At 39.9% G+C, this 7,039-nt stretch overlaps 1 long non-coding RNA gene across 1 annotated transcript; it reads right to left on the bottom strand.

The window, feature by feature from the left end:
* Window positions 1-1,255: 1,255 nt before the first annotated feature.
* Window positions 1,256-6,541, bottom strand: LOC142469041 (uncharacterized). Its single transcript, XR_012788949.1, has 3 exons — window positions 6,493-6,541; window positions 4,339-4,490; window positions 1,256-1,533 (listed from the first exon to the last, which is right to left on the bottom strand). It is a non-coding gene; the product is annotated as an uncharacterized LOC142469041 (long non-coding RNA).
* Window positions 6,542-7,039: the final 498 nt, after the last annotated feature.

Here is a 7,039-nt window from a genome sequence, read left to right as displayed (position 1 = left end):
GCCCCACGACTCCCGTTGCGCAGCTTACTCATGAACCAATCCACCAGGCACTGGAACCCATAAAATAATAAACCATAAAAAAATAAACATTAAACTAAAAATCCAAATAATCCACGGGTCTTCTAATTGTAATCCATCTTCATCTGTATTCTTCTTTCTTATATCTTCTTCTGGGCGGGGTCTTCTTCCCGCCTTCGGCCACGCCCTGGCCGTCTTTCTTCATAGGAGGTCCTTCCTCCTCGGCATCTGGCTTAAAAATGAGACAACATAGGCTTTTAAAGGCCTATGACGTCACATTTTCGTCATATGTTTCCCACGGTCCTGATTGGGCCGTGAAAACCATGTGTTTTGGCCGATAAAAATAAAAATTATGACGTCACTTAAAGGCAATGAAAGCACAGCCAATCAGAATGGCTTTGCTTCAATTGCCTTTAAGATTACGTCATTAAAAGAAACATGGCCGTCCACACATGGTACGGTAGCCAATCAGAGCGTGGGAACTCCATCCCTACTCTGATTGGCTCTAGTATACCATGTGACAGAGGCTTGGGGGAGAAAGGATGTGAAGTCATTGAAAGCACCTCATAAAGGGGTCTGTATCTCGGGAAGCAGGGGTTCCCCGGACCTGAAACCAACGCGGTTCAGCTCCGGAGACCCCCTGCACATCTACACTATGAATAAAAATGTATATTAAATCATTTTTAATGTGCCAATGTTTGCGCAGAGAGAGCAGCGGATCTCTCTCTGCTGCAAACACATCTCGCCAGGGGACGGCCTATAGTATCATTGATGTGCATATACAGTACTGTATGTGTATGTTAGGGGTTGTTGTTATACAGTATATATATATATACTGCATTACAATTCATGAATTTCAGGGGACGGCTAGACAACAGCTCGCAAACGCCCCCATGAGGTTTTACACGGCATTGCAGTATTGCAGACAGCGGGAATAAAAGGCTTAAATCACAGCCGGGAAAATAACGCAATACACTCCGGCGAAAACGATACAAAACCGCACATAACCGGGATAATCTGAAATTCGCGGAGCTAGCCGAGTTAGAATAAAGTTGGTCGCCTCTGTAGTTTTTCATGACAACATGTATTGTGTGTGTTGTAAACTATCAGCTAGGAGTTGTGAGGTTACAACAACCTTTCATTCATTTTTCTTTCACACTGAGTCGAAACATCATTGTTACTTCAAGCATAAACTTTTAATTTGACACAAATGAAAATTTATGGAAACATGTTATGTGTTACACTGTGAGAACAACTCTCATTATATTGATAAACAAGTGAAAGTTCCATGGCAGTTCATAATGTCTTTCTTTATTTGTAGAAGCAGACGTTGCCACTCAAGGACAAATGCACTCAAGTGACCATGAAGATGTTCCCACTCGTGGATTAACCCAGCATTCAAGTCCTCCTGCTCGTGACACCTACTCAGCTATTGCAGCTTCTGAAGAAAGAATTTTGGGTGAAGAAAATCGTCGCCATTCAGAAATGATGTAATTGCTTGAAAGGATGATATCACTGCAGGAAAGGACAATATCACAAATGTCACAAATTGAAAGCGTCATCATCAAAGTTCCTAAAGAAATGCAAAATGTAAACAAAATGTAAACAGCCCACACCCAGTGACCCTAAAGTACCACAGCCCACACCCAGAGCCACTCAAGTGCCACAGGCCAGTACAAGTCGTACAGTTAAGGCCAAAGTACTTGACAAAGGGAAAAGGCAAACACAACAGCCAAAAAGCAGGCCTGTGACTCGCTCTCAAAAGGATAAACAAAAATAAATAATCACATTCACTAAATGTGTTGGTGTCCTGGTGGTGTTTACTGCAGACTATTTCATGCATAGTGTATGTATGATCATGTACAGATGCTTGCTAACATTCAAGTATGTCCTTGTACACATGAATGTTTAGAAATGTTCACTGACTGAATGAAGGCATATTTAATAACATATGATTATGTATTAATCATCAGTTGATTAACGGTACAACATTACACACTTGCCATGTTTATAGAAGCTGACATTCACTTAGCTCTTGTTCAAGATTAGATGTATGTGGGTTTGTTTGGTAATGTAGATAGTCATTGCATGCTAATATTATTGACATACAACTTTAAGTAACTATCCATATAACAGCAAAAAATTTTATGTTATGTTTTCTGGTGACTTAACTCTGTAACACATTACTTACCTTAATCTTCTTTCATAGTTCATAATGTTGGCATGTGATCATGTATGATTTTTGGTTACAATAACAGATCTGTTAGTGTGTATGAATATATCTGTAGTCTCTCTGTATCTCTATGGATATATTTAAAAACACACACACACACACACACACACACACACACACACACACACACACACACACACACACACACACACACACACACACACACACACACACACACACACACACACACACACACACACACACACACACACACACACACACACACACACACACACTGTGTGTGTGTGTGTATATATATATTAACTGATAAATATATATATATATATATATATATATATATATTTATCTGCCACTGTTGTCAGCAAACAGGCCTTGTGTTAATGAGATATAAATGTTAGGACACTTAAAATTATGGGATCAGTATGATTCAGCCCATTATTCACTCACCTGTATTTAACTTTGAATATGATTACAACAAGGCCTACTTACACACATGAATGGCTTTAGTTTAGCACTCTATATATAATATATATAATCAGAATTAATAGTACAGGCCTTCATGGCTCAAAAGAGGCCTTCTTTGCTGTTAACTACTACTTATACACAGCTGACTCAAATAGGCCCTCAAACATACTCACCCAGTAATGTTATAAACTGTAATTAAGTGTTAATAGAATTACAACAAGGCCTGTTAGCACACAAGGCCTTCAATGTACAGATATATATATATATATATATATATATATATATATGAAAGACAAAACAGAGAGCGCACGCCCCATAGTGTAACACTGTAACATTTAATGCAGGGAATGGTGGAGGGGGGGATAAAAACACTCACAATAGGAAGGTAAAATATAAGCAGTATGTGATATATAATCACCACCAAGGCAAGTCCATACCGCAGCAGAGAGTCCAAGATCAGCTGGAGTAGGTCTCACAAACAGCGCTATCCCTCCGGTTCACTCGAAATCCTCCAGGTACATCTGGTATCAGAGTTGGCCTTAAAATCACTACATGTGCTCCCCGGCCGTAAAGGATGCACACAACGTGATGACGTAATGTCGTAAGGTACGTCCCTGACGCGTTTCGTCGCAACAAATGCAACTTTATCAAAGGGAATGCATCCTTTACGGCCGGGGAGCACATGTAGTGATTTTAAGACTCTATGTATATATCAAGAGAGACTAACAGAGAGAGTCAAAGAGAGAGCGAAACAGAGAGAGAAAGAGAGTGAAAGAGAGATAAACAGACAGAGAGAAAAACAGTAAAAGAGACAAACATACAGATGTGTGTGTATGGTTACATCTAGCTAAGTGTAACCAGAAAGGTGTTCAGCATAGCACTTTAGATGATTACACACATTGTTATTGTAATTAAAAGAGTCTACTTGTTTTGCACATGTTGATTGCCTAAGCCGAAAGTAAAGTTTCGATTCCTGTGAAAAGAGTATCTTACCCAAAGAATTTCAGCCAATGATTGTAACAAATTTCTTGTGGGAGAAAACCTAGGCGTATAACTGCTATGTTGTATTATAACCTTGGAAGAAACCGCGAAGATAACATGTAACTATTCACACATTCAGCAGACATCCGTATGCGTTCAACTTCACACAACGTACACTTGGACAGAAGAAATGGCAGAAGCTTCCACATTGCACAGCCATCCATGTAAATCATACAAATTTATGATTTATGAAGCAATCGAATCAACGCCAGAGAAAAGTGCAAACGTGGCCAAAATCTATGACTTGATCGAAAAGAAATATCCATACTACCAACAACCTGACATACAACGAAATTTTAAAACTTCGGTATGATTCACTTTATCCGCAAATGAATGTTTTGAGCGTGTCCAAGATCGGCTAGATCAACGATATGGATGCTGGCATGTTGCGCCATCATTTAAACTTATCATGGAACATGGAACATATCTTCTGTTATATAGCATATTTTTGCCTAATACCAGTGACACTGAAGCCGCACTGACTGTCACGTCTGCTGATCTACCTGCACCCTCCATTCAGCCAGACCAGATGCAAGATGGACATAACTACTATGATATGTATCCAAACTTATATGGGCAATACCAATGTGGATGGGAAAACAACCAACAACTGTACGTACCTCCGGACGTCTTGTTTGAAGAAGCCACTGCAGATCCATATGACGCCCTCATGGAGATGTGTGTGATTCAGGATTCAACGGTTGCCTCAACCATGAATGATACTGTTGTGCCTTCCTGCAGCGAGCAGTTGCAGCAAAATCAGTTTTGACTTCTACAAGAATGGTAAATACAAATTTCGTTATGCCTTTACTCAAATTATATATGTCTACATTAATATTATACACCATTTGTTAGCCAAATGAGTGGATACAGCTTAACATTGCAGACAGGCTTACATGTAGCGTGCACAAAGACATTATTTCCTATAACAATATACTACATGACGAACCATTAGTACACATTGGTGACGGAGTCCTAAATCCTAGATTATTATCGCTTTTAAAGTATCATTTCAACATGTTACACTAACTGTAACACACACACACACACCACATTGTTTAGCATTCAACATATAAAAACAAAGTGTCGCCCACATATGACGTGGGACCGTGGTCATGTCCCAAGGCGTCCTTAAAAAGGTTTACCGATGCAAGCCCCGCCCCCAACCGACGTGCACGGGTGAAACCGTATTGGCTGTGCCCGTAGCTTATTGTTACGGTCAGTGCAGTGTCATGTGTGCGCGTCGGTCGGGCGGTGCGTGCACAGTGCTGGAGGCCAATGTTAATTCAGTGGGAGGGGTGTTTGCGTGCATTTCACGGTGCCTTAACATGACGTCACACGTCTTTTGCTCGCTCATTGGCTGATCGTCCATTTTTTCCGTGGCCACACGTCCGTTTACATAGTTTAGATATGTACGTGTGTAGAAGTGATTTTGTTTCGCTTCCATATCATAACTTCCAGCCATGATATGCGTACTGCTAGCAGCACCATGGAGGGACATGTATTGAACACATAGCGTACACATCATTTTGCACATGCGCTAAGACTTAGTCCACACATTCGTGACGTGCACATTATTATGTATACAGGCACCGGAAAAATCATATCCGTAGTAATGCCAGCAACGCCATTTGAAAAATGACAGTTCTGTATCTGTATTTTTATCCTTGCAGTTTAAACATATACGTTACTTATGCGTGAATATCCACAATCATATAGAGATGTGTTAAGCGTTGTCATGCTGAGACATATATAAATATGCCATCTTTGAACATCATGTGTTTGCTGTATTTCACAGATGTCGCGGATGAATACATGGGACCAATGTATGATTTCAGATGAGCCAATCGTTATATTAGATGATTGTGACGACGAGCGAACAACTATTATAATAAATATGTAACAATGCTTTCAATGATTGGTGCGCAGATTAACAATCACTACATAATGTTATCCTCTTATGCAAATACAGCTAAACCCCATTATAACGCGCCTCGCTATACCGCGATTCGGTTATAACGCGGTTTTCCTGTGGCTCCCGTTTTAAAAAAAAAAAAAAAAAAAAAAAAAAATTTATTTAAAAATTTTTTTTTGCACACTGCACACACTCCCAGCACACACTCTACACTGCACACACACTCACAGCTCTCACAATACAAGTCATGCAATAGCAGTTCTCTTGATGAAATACAGCTGAACGACATATGTTTTTTTTTTTAAATAAAGAAACAATCCAAAACTGAAAGTATTGCATGCAAAAAAAAGTGTTTACAAATAATTACAATGGTGTGTTTCTATAGCACAAATAGATTACAAATGACACGCTTACTATGAAATTGAATTATGCATACAAACTGGTGCCACACACCACTCTCCCACTATACACATTTTGCTTGCACAGCCTTATACTGGCATTTTGTTTGCATTTTGCCAAAGACTTTAGAAAAGGTCTACGTGCACAGCATTGATGTGACATTAGCCCAAATTCCTTTATCACGGAGCAACACAAGTGCAAAGACAGATCTTGTCCTTTTGTGTCATACAGCTAAGAACGGTTATACATGAACAAACTGACAGATATCCAACTCCTCCTATCGGAGGGGCCCAGTCGGTCAAACTCTTCCCCCCCTTCTAATAAATAATGGCAGCTGTCTGAAAAACATTATAACAGCTGGGCAAAACAGTCAACTCGAACATGAATAGGTTTACTAAATGAAATCTCGGAAAGCAGACAAAAACAGCAGCTCACGGCAGCCCGCTGCGTGGCTTTCTACCTGCAGTTGCATAAACTGACGCTCGTAATCTGCAGGACTAGAAAATTCATTGCAAAAGGAGGGAAAAAAAATGGCTGCAGCCGTGAGCTCAGCTAGCTGCTCTGAAAAATATCTCCACTGTATGTCAAGCTATTAACTCCCTGAAGCCTGCGCTACACTGCATGTCTACACAGGAATTGATCGCATCCTCAGTTTTTTCCCCTGCATTCTTCTACAGACTACAAAGGGTCCTTAACTCCTCTCTAGGCTTTAAACAAAAATGCAGGAACAGTGGTTGAGTGGTAAAAAAAACAGGCTGAAGGGTTGGAGCAGTAAGCTACACTTGATTAACTCTTGCAATGCCTTGTTGCATGTGGGATTTCAAAATGCATAGACCACCAAGTAACACAGACAAACCTATTTACAACAGAAATGCACAAAGAATGCACTAAAGATCACATGTAAACCATTCTACTCTCATAAATTCACTACAAAGGAAACTGCATTGCCAGTTCACCTTATGGAGTAAAACTGCCTTGAAATAGAAGAAAACATTTCTGTTTATTTT

Source organism: Ascaphus truei, chromosome 1, assembly GCF_040206685.1.
Source record: "Ascaphus truei isolate aAscTru1 chromosome 1, aAscTru1.hap1, whole genome shotgun sequence".
NCBI lineage: Eukaryota > Metazoa > Chordata > Amphibia > Anura > Ascaphidae > Ascaphus > Ascaphus truei.
This window is presented reverse-complemented; position numbering and strand designations above follow the sequence as displayed.